This window comes from Cavia porcellus, unplaced genomic scaffold (assembly GCF_034190915.1).
Source record: "Cavia porcellus strain 051 isolate PalLab524CR breed Dunkin Hartley unplaced genomic scaffold, mCavPor4.1 scaffold_5, whole genome shotgun sequence".
NCBI classification, from domain to species: domain Eukaryota; kingdom Metazoa; phylum Chordata; class Mammalia; order Rodentia; family Caviidae; genus Cavia; species Cavia porcellus.
Window position 1 is genome coordinate 61,153,238 of NW_026947488.1, and position 15,570 is coordinate 61,168,807.

Here is a 15,570-nt window from a genome sequence, read left to right on the forward strand (position 1 = left end):
AAGTGTGTTAATCATTTATTTAACACATGTTTCCTAAGTACTTACTTTGTACCAGGGATTGCCTTGAAATGTGGAAGTCTCATATATAAATATCTACGATGTTATAAATATTTAAGAACCATCTGAGGCAAGAATATGTTTTTCCGCCTACACACACTCTTTAAATATGTTCATACCAATGCATTCTGATTAGTTTTGTCTGCTTATATCTTTAATTGTTTGCTTAAAATTGGATATTAAATTGTTTCTAAATTAATTTCAAGGCTTCCAGAAAAATTACAGCTTTTATAAACATCAAAGCAGTAGCCTGAAGCGATTGTAAAATAACAAGCAAATAAATGAAACTAGGAAAACTATATGGCCATTTTAAATCAAGTGTCCTTAATCATTATTAAAGTAAATACATAATATAAATTCTCACATATACCATTTTAAGAAAAATGATTATGATAATCTGCTCTATTGATCTGTTTGATAAGCTGGTATTTTGTTATCATGTTACTTGTGTTAAGAATTTCTTTGTTTGAAGGACTTATATCCAAAACATATAAAGAACTGAAAAACATCAAGCCCCCCAAATTCAAAGACCCATTCCAAAAACGGGCATCTGAGATGAATACACATTTCTCTGATGAAAATATTCAAATGGCAAATAAATACATGAAGAAATGCTCACCATCACTGGTCTTTCAAGAAATGCAAATTAAAGCAGCGCATCTCACTCCAGAAAGAATGGCTGCCATCAAGAAATCAACCAATAACAAGCATTGGTGGGGCTATGGGGAAAAAGGAACACTTCTCCACTGTTGGTGGGAATGTAGATTGGTATGACCACTGTGAAAATAAGTATGGAGATTCCTCAAAAAACTAAGATAGAAAGTTCCTTTCAATCCAGCTATTCCCCTTCTGAATATTTGCCCAGAAAAATTGAAAATGTCATGTCACAGTGATATATGTGCACCTATGTTTATAACAGCACAATTTGTAATAGCTAAATCTTGAAAACAACCAAAGTGTCCATCAACTGCAGAATGGGTAAAAAGGATGTGATTTTTTTATACAGTGGAATATTACTCAGCTATAAAAAGGATAATCTTGAGGATTTTATAGATAAATGGAGGCAACTTTTGGGTTATATATGTAAGTGAAAATGTGCCATTTAAGCTTGTAAGTCTGGTTATTTATTTCACTTAACATTATGATCTCAAGATGCATCCAGTTTCCTACAAATTATTTATGTTTATCCTTCTTTATGGCACATGTACTCCATGGCGTGTAAACACCACATTTTCTTTATTTATTCATCTGTGATGGACATATAGGCCACTTCCAAGATTTAGCCATTATGAGTTGTGCTGCTGTAAGCATAGGTACGTCTGTATCACTGTAATACAATGTCTTTAACTTTTTTGGGAAGACACTTGAAGGGAAATACCTGAGTCAACTGGAAATTCTAGTTTTAGATTTTCGGGGAATCTTTACACTGATTTCCATAGTTGCTATACTAGTTTACACTCCCACCAACAGGGTAGAGATGTTCCTTATTCCATGAAGCCACGCCAACATTTCTTGTTTGATTTCCTTATGATACTACTCTTTCTGGAATAAGATGGAATTTCGGTGTTGTTTTAACTTGAATTTCTCTAGTTACCAAAGATATTGAACACTTTTTAATGTATTTAAAACACTGAACATCTTCTTCTAAGAAATGTCTATTCATTTCAGTTGCCCATTTTTTGATTGGGTGTTTTATTGGGACTGTTTTTGAGTTCTTCATACATAATAGATACTATTTCTCTGTCCAAGGTGTAGTTGGCAAAACATTTTTCCCATCCAGTAAGTTGTCCCTTCAATCTGTTAGTTGTTTCCTTTTCTGCTCAGAAACTTATTGTGATATAATCTCATCTATTATTCTCAGGGCCTTTTCATCTGCAATCAGGGTTCTGTTCAGATAGTCCTTGCCTAAGCCTGGGTTGTAAAGAGTTTTATAGGTTGAGTGTTTCTGTTTTAACGCTTAAATCACCGATCCGTTTTAATTTTAGTGTAGTACCTGTTGAGAGAGACATGGATCTATAGTTAATCTTCTGCATGTGGGTAACCAGTTTTCTCAGCACCATTTCCTGAAGAGACTTATCTTTCCTCTGGTGTATGTCACAAAGACCCTATGGCTGAATGTGCCTGAAGTTGTCCCACTGATCCACATGTCTATTTTGGTGCCAGTGCTATGCTGTTGTATCACTGTACCTTTGTAATGTGATGTGAAGTCCAGCATTCTGTTACAAAGTCTACTTTGCTGTTGTTGCCCAGGGCTGCTTTCGCTATGATGGTCTCCTCTGGTTCTGTATGAACTTTAGTGTTAGGGTTGGGCATTTAGCTCCGCAGCACAAGCGTCTGCCTGGCAAGTGCAAGGTCATGAGTTTGATCCCCTGTACCAAAAAACAGAGTTCATATGAATTTTAGTACTGTTTTCTATAGTTCTGTGAGCAATGTCATTTGTATTTTGATCAGGATTGTATGGAATCTGTATATCGGTTTTGGAATCATGGCCATTTTGACAATATCAGTTCTGTCTATCCAGGGACAGAGGGAAGCTTTTCATTTTCTCATATTTTCTTCAGTCTCCATTTTCAGAGTATTGCAGTTTTCATTGTAGAGGTCTTTCTTTCCTTGGTTAAGTTAATATGTAAGTATGTAATTTTTTCTTGATGCTATTGTGAATGGCATTATTTTCCTAATTTCTTTCTCAATGAGTTCATTCTTGGTGTTCAGGTACATTATTGATCTTAGGTGTTAATTTTCTATTCTGATAATTTACTTAATTGGGTTATTTTAGAGTCATTGGTGAGATTATTGGTTCTTCTATGTAAAAGATCATGTCATCTTCAAATAAAGATAATTTCAATTTATACCCTCCAATACATATTTCTCTTGTTTCTGTCTCTTGCCTGATTATTTTGATTAATGTTTTGAGTACTGTACTAAATAAGAGTGGTGTTAGTGGACATCTTTGCTTGTTCCTGATTTTAGAGGAAAAATTTTCAGCTTTTTTCCCTTTTAAAATAATGCTGGCTATAGGTTTTTCAAAATGACTTTTAACAGACTGAGATTAGGTCCTTCTATATATATTTTTTCTTTAGGTTTTTTTATAAATGGGTGTTGAATTGTATTGCACCTATTGAAACAATTATGTGATTTTAGTCCTTGCTTCTGTTTCCATGGTATGGTACATGTATTTATTTGCATATAGTGAACCATAATTGAATCTCTGAATAAAGCCTATTTGGTCATGATATATAATATTTTTGATGATTTGTTGCATTTGTTAGTATATTGTTAAGGATTTTTGCATCTATGTTCACTAAAGAGATTGGCCTGTAGTTCTCTTTTTGATTGGATTCTTTTCTGGTTTGGAATCAGGGTAATGCTAGCTTGTAGGAATGACTTTGAAAGTATTCCTTGTCTCTATATTATACAAATAGTTTGAAGAGTATTGACATTAGATCTTCCCTGAAGTTCTTACAATTCAATTGTGAATCCAGCAGGTCCTGGGCTTTTTTAGTTGATAAGATTTTGTTACAGCTTCAGTTTTATTGCCTGTTATTGGATTATTCATGATTTTTATATATTCTTGGTTCAGTTTTGGTAGTTCAGATTTCTCTAGGAATCTATTCATTTCTTCTGAAATCTCCAGTTTATTGCGGTACAGGTTTTTAAAGTAGCTACTAATAACCTTCTAAATTTCTGTGATGTCTTTTATGATTTTACCTTCTTCATTTCTAATTGCATTGAAGTGAGTCTCTTCTTTCCTTTTTTTGTCTATTTTGTTCATTCTTTCAAAGAACTGCTTTTTCAAATTATTCGTTCTTTATATTGAGTTTTTAGTCTCAATTTCATTAATTTCTTCTTTGATCTTTATAATTTCCTTCCTTGTACACATCTGAGTTTGCATTGCTTTGTTTTTCCAGGACCTTGAAGTGCATCACTAGGTTATCCTGTTTTTCTGATGTGGGCTTCCCCAGGAATAAACTTCTCTCTTAGGATTGCTTGCATTGTGTCTCATAGGTCCTGGTCCATTTTGCTGGCATTGTTGTTTGATTCTAGAAACTGATTAATTTCTTCCCTAATTTCTGTGACCCATTGATTACTCAAGAGTGTATTGTTTAATTTCTATACGTTTTCATAATTTTTCTGGCTTCTTTGGTCATTAATTTCTAGTTTCATTGTACTATGGTCTGTTAATGTGCATGGAATAATTTTGATTTATTTAAGCATACTTTATGGGCTAAAATGGATCTGTTCTGGAGAAAGTTTTGTGTGCTACTGAGGAGAATTTGTATTTTGTTTTCATTGGGTGAAACACTGTAGATATCTATTAAATCCATTTGTTTGAAGGTTTGGTTCCACTCTGATATTCCTTTGTTGATATTTTGTCCAGTTCACCTATTTGTGACAATGGAGTATTAAGGTCTTCCACTATAATTTGTTGACATTTATCTGACCTTTTATGTCCAGTAGTTTTCGTTGTGTGAAGTTGGGTATATCAGTCAGTGCTGACTAGAGAAACAGATATATCGCAAGCTATTATATATATATAAGAATTTACAAGATTGGCTTATAATACCAATCTTGGTGTCAGATATGAAAAAGCCAAAAAGATCTGTCTTTGTGCTGGAGATCTGAAGGATCCAGTCACAGGCCTGGACCCCACTATAATATCCCGTGTGAGTCATATGAGAAGACTGAAGGCCCTGCAATGGAGGATTGAAGGATCTGTTCCAGAAGCCAGGAGATGATGTCCAATGTGAAGGTGAAGACTGAAATTCCTCTGAAAAGACAGAAGCAATCATTTCTTCTTTATTTCTCTTTTATATCATTCCAATAACAATTTTCTCTAGAGTGGATCTTCCCCAGAACTATGCTGATCCAATTTAGCTGGGCATTTCTTACTCAAGTTGACACAATCAGTTAACTATCACACTAGATTTTTGTGCATATACATTTATAATTGTTATTTCTTCCTGTTCAGTTGTTTCCTTGAACAATATGTAGTGACATTCTCATCAATTTTGGCTTGAAGTCCTTCTTCTGAAAATAAGGTAGTTCTTCCTGTTTGTTCTCCATTTCCTGTTTCATGCAATATTGTTTTCCATCTCTTGATTTTTAGTCTATAAATATCTTTTTGGATTAAATGTGTTTCTTGTATGCATCATTCTGTTGTACTTTGCTTTTTATCTATTCTGTCAATCTGTGTGTTTTGACTGCAGAATTGAAAAAGGTATTGAAATGTACTGATTTACCCCATTACTGAAAGTTTTCCTGTTACTGATTGCTTTTTCTTCCTTCCCCCATCCATTCACTCTTCCTAGTATATTCATTCTGTTGGCCTTTTTGGCATTACTGGCTTCCTCGTCTCCGTCTATAATATCTTTGATCATTTGGTTGGGGAGGTGCTTACTTGGTGGTCATGAATTATAAGGTGTTTTTCCTTTAAATCTTAAAACATTTTGCTCCAAGTTCTTCTGGTCTTTAAGATTTGTGTTGAGAATTCTGCTGTAATTCTAATGGGTTTATCTTTATTTGTTGCTTTTCTCTAACAGCCCTAAGATTCTGTCCCTATATTGAACTTTAATATTTTGTTCATGATGTGTTGTGGAGAAATTCTTTTCTGATCACTGCTACGTGGAGTTCTACAAGTATTACTTATCCATATGTTTAATTTTCCCCTATATTTTGAAAGTTTTCTACTATTTTTCTGTAAACAAGTTTTTTATTCCATTTGTACTGTCTTCTGATTTTGCAGTAATTCCAATTAATCTTAAATTAGTCTTCTTGGCATCATCTAGCAGCTGTTGGATCTATTCTCCATGCTCTTTTGTCGTTTTTAAGATATCTCAGTATATGGTCACCTACATCGGCCCTCCCATCTAGTTCTGACCCTCTTGTCTTCACATGGCTTACTTCTGCAGCCTGTATTTTTGACAGAATTTTTGTCTCTTAGATTTCTATTTTCTATCTTTTCATAGACTCTCATTCTTTTCTAAACTGGTCATTCATGTTTGTATTGTTTTGTTTAGCTCAGCTAGCTTTTTGTTAGTGTCATGTGAATTCACTGATCATTTTGTTTATTAAGTCCATTACCTGTTTATTTATAACATCTCTGTGCTTGCTGGGCACATTATTGACCTGTTTTTTGTTTCTTTTATCATCACATGTAATTCAGCTACTGGTCTTTTGAATGCCCTGTGGATTAGTTTGGGAGAGCTGGGAGCTTTGGAAGGCACTTTTGTTATCTTGCTTCTTATGCTTCTATCATTTTTGTTATCATTTGATTTTGTACTTAGGTCTGCAGGTTGGTTATACTAGAAAGACTTTGTTGGTAGTATGAAGATCCTTTTAGTTAGTGTCTGCTTTTTTAGTGAAGTATTTTTGTTGTAGCTAATTATAGCCCTTTACTTCTGTCCCAAGACTCAACCCCACGCATTACTTTGGAATGGTATGGTACAGTATTATTGACCCAGCACCCAGTTCTCTGGAAATGGATCACAGTGCTAAAGTCACAAAGACAGATATTATCATAAAGAGGAAACCAATTGATAGCAACAACTATGCCACCCTGGCAGTAGCAACAAAATCAGCAACTGTGATAGAGTCAAAGACAAACTGGATATTGACATGCCATATTGGCCAGTGATGAACCTTACCATAGAAAAGAGATACATAACGACAGTATAAACATAAAAACAAATCAAATATTGATATAAAGTAAATATCTCCTAAATGCAACCACTACACCTTCACTAGCAATAGAAAAGAATTCAACACTAATGTATAAAGATTAATGAAGTTTAATGGTTTACTAGTAAAGATAAAGGGGATAGGGAATAAGAGAATGAAAGATGTACAATTTTAAAAGGAAAGGAAAGAAAGAGGAGAGGGAGGAGAGAAAAATGAGATGAAGGGTTATATTAAGGAGTAAAAGTGAATAAACAGAATTAGATAAAAGTTACAGAAAAGAATAAGAAAAAGAAGAAAAAGGAAAAGACAGAGAAAAAAAAGAAAACAAGAAAATCATGTAAAACCCAATGAGCCACTGGGGGAAAAGATGTCTAAAAAACTTCTTCTGGGTTCTTGAATTAATGTTTTCTTTCTAGATCTGCAGTCCTAGACTCAGCAGATGTGAGGGAGGGACAGTGAGTCACTGCCAAGACCTATTTGGTTTCCATCCTTACATTCTGTGTGAATGCTGACCCTGTCCCACCTCTCCCACTGGGCATGGTCAGTCAGTGCTGTCCTACCTATGACTGTAGTCATGCTGGCAACTCTCATTCTGTGTGTCTCTCTGTGCATCCCAAGTCATAGTTTTCTCTGCCTGGCTCTATGCCTTGTAGATTTGTGAGGTGTTCCCCTTCTGTCCATACTCTCAGACTTTGGCAGCCATCGCAGTTGAGCTATATCCTTGCTCACCTTGGTACACAAAGAAATCAAACAAACTGCTGAGTCCTGTGGGGATGTACGCAGTGGAGCAGGAGGTAGGGGTTGGGGGCTATCAAGCAATTGGCTGGATAAAAACCCAGCACATTCAGACCCAGCTCAGAGCCTCACATCTGCCCTGGCTTCTCGCCACAGAGAGTGAAACTTCTCAGGGTGTTTCTGCCTAGCCCACACCCTCAATGAAACTGTCTCTTGTAGCCTTCTCCCAGCCACCACTGTGGCAGGGCAATGCCAGAAACCCTAGAGTAGAGCTGATCTGCAGTTGCTCTGTGGCTCACTCCCAAACAACGCCTTCCCAAAAAGGCCCCTGAGTAAACCTGCCAAATGTGATGAGCACTGCACTGATGAGCAAACATGGTGAGCATTTCTTCCCCAACTCTAGTCTTCCAGGCAGAAGGAGTCATTGTCAGATTAAAACACCATGCGTTTTGGGCTTTGTAGGGGCCCAATACTGCCACCCCAGTCTGCTGTCACCCCCTGGAGCTGCATCCTTCCTTATATTCTAGTTATTCACATTTACCTTGTCTTCAAGAAAAACCTTAGAATAACTTTACAGCCATTTCCCTTAAATTTCTTACTATGGTTACCAGGATCATGTTAAACTTAAGTGGCAAGATAATCCAAGCCAATATCTTTTTCAAGAAAGCAAACTTTTTCCAAAAACCCCTAATAAGTTTCTGCCACCTGGCACATTTCTCCAAATTGTCACATATATGACCCTCCTTCCCCACAAATGAGACTGCAAAGTGATGTTTAACCTCCAGGATGGAGGTGGGAGAAGGGAGATGAGTGAGTATACCTGCAGATCTGAGGCTTTCGAAGAATCACTAGAAAGGATACCTGAACCTTGCAGACCAAAACAAAAGCCTGGAGAAGCTAATAGAACCATCGTCTTGTGAAGGCCATTCACAGATGCCTACAAGATGTTGCATGTTTGGCCAAATCCTGCTGGCTACCCTTTCTTCATAGCTAACAGAATCATAGTTTTGTTCTGGCAGCCGTGTTCACAGCAGCCAGGGGTGAGTCATGTTTGGTCAAAGCCCACAGTGGCAGCTGCAGTTCCTCTTGGCAACAGAATCGGGCAACATTGTCCAGCTTTGGCCAGTTTGGGGACATCTGCTGGGGGCGGGGGTGTAAAAATTGTCTTCTCTGTAAAAAGACACAGTCTTGTCAGACCTTTTGCCCTGCCCCTTTATCCTGCCTCTAACATGGTTATGCGTGGATACTGTTTGGAGCTATTGTTCTTTAGACTTGAATACAGCAGGCAATAGCCCAAGGGCAAAAAAGCAATATTCCCAGGTTGGCACAGTGAAAATAGAAAAGGCCTAAGTCTTTGATCGTTTTGTTGAGTGAGCCAGTGTATCATACCTGGATCTGCCTATCCCTAGAGCAGTGGTAGAGAACCTATGGCATGCATGTTATTGTTTTTCTTTTAAGATAAAAGATTAATTAATATATCAGTTTTTTTTTTTTTTCCTAAACTAAAGTCTCAGTATTCAGGTTTAATTTCAGTGTTGGCATTTTGCAATAAATAAATGGGTAATTTGTTGCAGTTTGGCACTCTGTCTCTAAAAGCTTTGGGAGGAAAAATAAAATAAATAAATAATAGATAGATAAAAGATTTGCCATCACTGCCTATTGATGAGAGACAATTAGATTCCTATATTATTTAAACACACTACTATTGGGTTTTTTTATTACTTGCAACTGAAGGCATTTCCAACTTTAAAAAGTAGACGAGAGCAGGGCAATGTGAGTCAGCTTCTCCTTGAGTAAAGAAAGATGTGGAAAGCAGATGATGTCAATAGACCTAATAAACTACCAAAGCGTAAATATTAATATGAATGTAACTCTTCCACACCTATAGGCAGTGAAACCTGGAGAGAGTAAAGTTTACCTAGAAAATAATTTGAAAAGTGACATTTTTATACAATACATTTTTTCCTTTTAGAAAGTATTTCTGTTACTTAAAATCTCTTTTTTTCCCAAAGCTTACTAATTTTTATTATATGTCCCCACCTATTTCCTGTTAGATTTCTTCTGGGCATTTTATGTTTTGAACTGTTCTCTCTCTCTCAAGATCTTATGGTTCCCTAAAAATCAATCTTCTGTCTTTTTTATCCCCACAATTGTCCTAAATGACACCAGCTTCCCCTTCCACCAACTCCTTCTCCATTCTGGTCAAATATACTTACTCTCCAAGGTACACAGGCTTTTGCTTGGACTGTTCTTTGGAGGTCATCCAACCCTGATTGACAGGAAAAGGTAACATTTGGAATCCAGTGAGCTTGAGGTTAAAACATGTCATGTCAGCAGTTGCTAAACAACTATACATCAGATTTGGTCAAGAATTTGTGAAATGTTTGTGCCAAGTGAAATGTCAAAGCACAAAGTGTATGAAAAAGAAAAAAATTCAGTGCCAGTCAAAATGTCACTCTGTCCTGCAGCAAGTAATTTATTCCTTTCTGTCTTTATCACTGTTCTTGTTTCACACGTACTAATGTTGCCTCTAAGTAGTTGAAATTAATAGTGGCATTATCAGTGGTTTGGACTGAAAACTAAAGAGCTAATTTAGAATCACTCAGTCAATTTGGGCTTATTTTGAAAACAGCAATTGTTAACCCAACCTTGAAAATAAGCTGTTAACTGAATGTCCAAAGCATTTACGCGGCAGCCATTATTTATTCATTCTGTTAATTTTTGTAACACCTATAAAGAGAAGGAACAGAAGAAGATAGCAAAAATAAATTTTGGAATGGTGTACCTGAGGAATTACAAACAACAAAAACGCTATAGATAGAATTACTTGATTCAGGTAGCCCTCAACAAATGGAGAGCCACTGGCTTGTTCAGGTGAGTATAAAGCAAAATTCTATCATGTGCATCCCTATTTTCTTGCGTGGCAGAGTTTTCCAGGACATGGCTCCCCTCCATGCCATTTGCTTCTCTTAGAGCAGCTTTCTGTTGCATAGTCATGGCCAAACACTAGGGAACTGGTCCTGCCTTTTACACTACCTAGTTAATAAACCAAAATATTTCTTTGTAGGTATCACGGCTGAGACTAGGGTGATGAGAGCTGGATGCTTAAAGCACAACATTTAAGGAAACACCACTCTTAAATGCTGCCCTAACCCCTGCATGGCCCTGAGAGTGAGTGCTCCCTTAAACACTGCACCTCGGGTACTTCACTTGCTTCTCCCTAGTACTGGCCCTGGTAGACATTAACGCTGCCCTGGGAACTAAAGAAAGGGACTTAGAAGTTAAGAACTAGCTAATCTAAGAAGTTAATTTACTAAATTAGATCTATAGATATTTATGAGTATCAGTTCCTCATGTCAATCTTGAGAATACCCCTCCCTGAGTCAGGTCACATGGAACAAAGTATTAGTCGTCAGCTAGTGGCAGGTGGGCACAGAAAAGCAGGAGCAGTATTTTCCATCGGGGCAAAGAAAAATCCTGCCTTGCCCCCAAATATTCCTCTTGGAGTATCCATTCACTCAACCAGTATAAATTCTGTTCCTACCACATGCTCAGCCAACCCTGTCAAGTCTATCTGCAAAAGAATTTGAAATTCATACTTGACACCACCTGCACAGTAACCATCCAACTCAAGTTCCATTTTCTCACGCCTGGAGTGATGGAACTAATCTCCTGTTTCCACCCATGACTCCCTATAGTTCATTCTTCAGCTAGTAGTCAGGCCAGTCCTGAACTGTGAGTCAGATCATGGTACATCTCTGCTCAAAATGTGCCATTGGTTTCCTATTTCTTAAGAAAAAAATTCCAAACTCCTACTCTTTGGCTACAAAGCCTACATGATCTCACTTGTGCTCTCTGATCTCATTCCCCACCACATCCAGCACACTCACTCCATTCTAGCTTCAGAAGGCACTGGCCTATTCTGGGGACATCCTGAGGATGTTTTCAGGACATATTCTACACATATTCCTGCTGGAATCATTGATTCCCATAATATTGGCATAACTCCCTATAGTTAATGCTTAAATGTCTGTGCTTAAATGTCACCTTATCTCATAAGCTCCCACAACCATTCTAACACAGCAGCCTTTCACTACTTTCTGTCATTTCTGATGTATTTTTCTTTAACCATCTGCCAAACTTTCCTCTCCTCCTCTACCCCACACCAGAAGAATTTAAGAATTTAAGATCCATAAAATTTTACCTTGTTTTATTCATTGCTATATCCCCAGCACTGACTGAAACATGCATATTTGTTGAAATAAGTATAAATACATCTAGATTGTATAGTAATTCTTGAGTAGGAAGAACTATATTTTAGTGTCTCAGGACTTTTCCTTTGACCTAGCCCTAGACAAACAAGCTTTGCAAGATTCTTGCTCTCTCTTTGCTTTCTGATTGACTAGATGAGGTATATGAGAGAAACAGTTCAAGGTGAAAACAAGATTTTTAGCATGAGCAAATGAAAGAATAGAGTTCATTTACTGAGGCAAACAACTAAGGGAGAAGCAAATTTAGCGACCAGGTGCTGTTACAGTTTTTATATGAAATCGCACCCCCAAAACACATGGATTAAGGGCTTGGTCCCCAGAGGACCAATGTTCAGAAGTTGTGCTTTAAGGAAGGTGGTTAGATCATGGGAACGTTAACATCACACTACATGCGTTCATAGCTGAATGGGCTGTTGAAAAAGTGCAGCCCAGACTGAGGACATTGATCACATGGCCTCAAAGGGCAAATCCCCTCTCAGGCTCTTTCCCTTTCTCTCTGCTTCCTGGCTACTGTGAGATGGGCAACTTTCCTCCACCATGCCCTTCCAATGTGCCCTTCCACCACAGTATTTCTCCCCTGAACTGAAACCTCTGAAATCATGAAGCAAAATAAACTTTTTCTCCTTTAAATTGTGCATGTTAGATATTTTGTCTCAGCAATAAGAGGGATGATTAATACGTGAGCAGTTGATTTTTGGATGTAAGTTTAAGATGCCTACATGGAGGTGTCAAGTTGGTTATTGAATGTAAGAGCTTGTAGTTCAGTGTAAAGTGCTAGGCCAGGCATAACATTTGGCAGTGTGTGGAAGGTATTTAAAATCAGAAACTATGTATAATATCCTAGAGGTTAGCATAGACAGAGTAGTGTTCCAAGGACTAAACTGCACACACCAGCATTTGGGATCTGGGGAGAAGAAAAAATATTCATGACGAATGCTATAAAGGAGAGTTGAGGAGAGAAAATGATAGTTAAAGAAGGATAGAGATTGAGGAAGAATACTTTATTACAAGAAATCATACAATGGATTTGATATAATGGAAATAACCCAGTGATAAGGAAAAATTTAATGATGCAGGTGAGGACAATTTCAGGCATAAATTCTAGAGTAAGAAAGAGGAGCTAGAATATATGCAGAGGTGGTGAGACTGACATTAGGTGAAGCACAAACAGATCCCCACCATGGCAGAAGGAAAGGCAGAATCTATGAGCCCTCATGCTAGAAGGTGTGTTAACGTGGTAACAGGAGTTTGTGGAAGTTCTTTTCTCATTGCTCCTATTTGCCTCAGGGAAATACTGGATTGGAGGTCTCAGTGGGATGGGAGAATCAGAGGGTATCAGATTTTCAGAGGAGTATATTGGGTAGGGCTGAGAAAGTGGAATGTTTGAAGAGCAATATAGGAGGTTTTAGAAGAATTATTGAAATGGCTGGATTGAAGCCATAGTCATAAGGGTAAAGATTGAGGTGGAACAAGGGACAAAAATATACTAGTGACTGGTCAAAGTTTGGATTATATGGTCTTTTCTTATGTCATTTTGGCTGACACATGTGTAACAACATAGGTGCCAGACAATCTAGGCAGTTCTGTCTTTTCACCCTCACAACAACCCCCAGACAACCCTAAGAATTGAAGACTGTTTTAGACTTCAATTATTTTTCATCTGCTTCACTGATAATAAAGTGCCTCTTCTCTGGATCATGATGTCTTTATATAAGATCCAACAATAATGTATGGCATCCTGCTCAAGCCAGGGGTGTTCGATGTCTTCCTTAGCTAGGAAACAGCTCTGCTGTGAGGGTTATGTAATTACATAGGACCTGCTATGAGAATCCATTTTAAGGTCAATTGATTAGTAACTTTAATCAAATTTGCAGTCTTTTTTGCAAACTGACATAACATAACCACAGGAAGAATAATAGGGTACAAAAGTCTTGGAGTAAAAATTCTACATACCCCCATGGCAAAGAATGGAGAAACAAGGGAGGCTTCAGCTGGTAATTAGTGTCTTCTCGAGTAGAAAATAAAGCAAGCTGCTGAAAAAAATAATTTTAGTGCTCACTTCCAAAGCACATCTACAAAAGGGATTTTAACATTGCTTTTGGCTATTTTCTGCCTCCCAAATTCCAGTCATGTGTCTCACTTCATCGTTTCAAGAAATTAGCATAGAGGTACCAATCCCTAGCCTCTACTGAAGACTCCCGAGTATTTTAGATTATACTCCTTGGAAGGTCTCAGTCCTCACAGTAGCTACCAGCAGAAAGCTGTTATACAACTATGGAGACCCCTTCCCCACAAAGGAGAACCTGCCAGCACTCTTCCTGGTTTAGCAGCTGCTGAGTTAGATATTAAATCCCGATAAGGACAACTTGGGCCATAGGCTGTTAATTAATGAACAAACCTTGTGTGCAACTAAACTACTCAGCCGCATTTAACAATAAGAAAAGGAAGTGAATGGAAAAATACTTCCTTCTAATTAGGTGGAAAAAAAACATTGAATTCTCAAGTCTGAAATAAAGATATATTTTGTGTGTACCCTGCTCCTTAAGGCAGGCTCATGCCAAAACACAAAATAGCTTTACAGCAATGATGCTGGGCAGAGAGCTCTCATTGCTCACCAGACCGTAACATGGGCAGCACCAGCCCTCTCTTCACAGGCTTTGAAGCCTTTATGGCAGAGGCCCAGATGGCCTCTCTAGAATACTTAAGATTGTTTTGCCAGTTTCTCTACTTTGACATGCCTGGCCTTTATCCTCATTGCCACCCCTGGGATACCCTGTGCTTTTTCTATTATCATCACCTCCATCTCCTCTTGATCATCATCCTATAATCCTAGTTCCTGGGCGCCCTGGGTCCCTCAACCCTTGCCAAACTTCCTTCCTTACAATATAATATATTCCCATGGTCTCCTTTCACCTCCTGCCTCCCTGAATCAATTTCCACAATTTCCTGAAGGACACTGCCTGGGACTAATAATGTTTATTCTTCACACATTCTAAGTTATATAGGGAAAAGGGCGCATTTACTCTTCTGGGTCTGTATTACCATATCCAGATTCTTACTCTCCCCATTCAGATATTGGAAAGCCTTCAATATCCTTTCTTGTGGCTTTCATTTTCACTTATCCTTCTTTTGGTCAAGGTGATTGGTAAACTATACATCATTTGACATTCCTGTGGCTTCATCAGGATGTTATCATTACCAGAACTATGGTCAATTCTTCCAAATTAAACTTTAAAATGCCACCAAAAACCATGACCTATTCCCATTCCTGCTTTCCCTTTTAAAGAAAACAAAAACAGTTACTCTTTGACCTCATTTTTTTTATTTTGTTGAAAAGAAAAACAGAAATTCATAAAAATAATAGGAGAATAAAAATAGTTAACACACTGCATATTCATCCTTTAGAGTACTAATCCATCTCCCAACTTCATTGTTTTGCCTGCTTAGACCTCACAGGTTTACCTATTAAGCCAGTATTTACCACTAACTTTTATTGATCCCCTCAAAGGTAGAGGCACCTGAGAAGAAACAAGTTTGCTTGTAAATGATACACCAAAAAGAGTAACAGTGTTGTGTAAGAGAAGCAGTAATAAAATAACACTATTACTAATGCTGACATTATCCAGGTAACCTTAAGACTTTTCTACCAGGTTCTACCTAATAATTAATGGTGAAATAAGTCTGAACAAAGCAAACCAAATGCTTACAGGTAATCTCTGAATTTAGTTAGCATCAAAGATGTACATCACCTCTCAGTTGCATTTCAAGCAGAATTAGACCAGTGGAATTTAGAGGACCCTATCCTGGGATAATCTAAAATTCTATTATC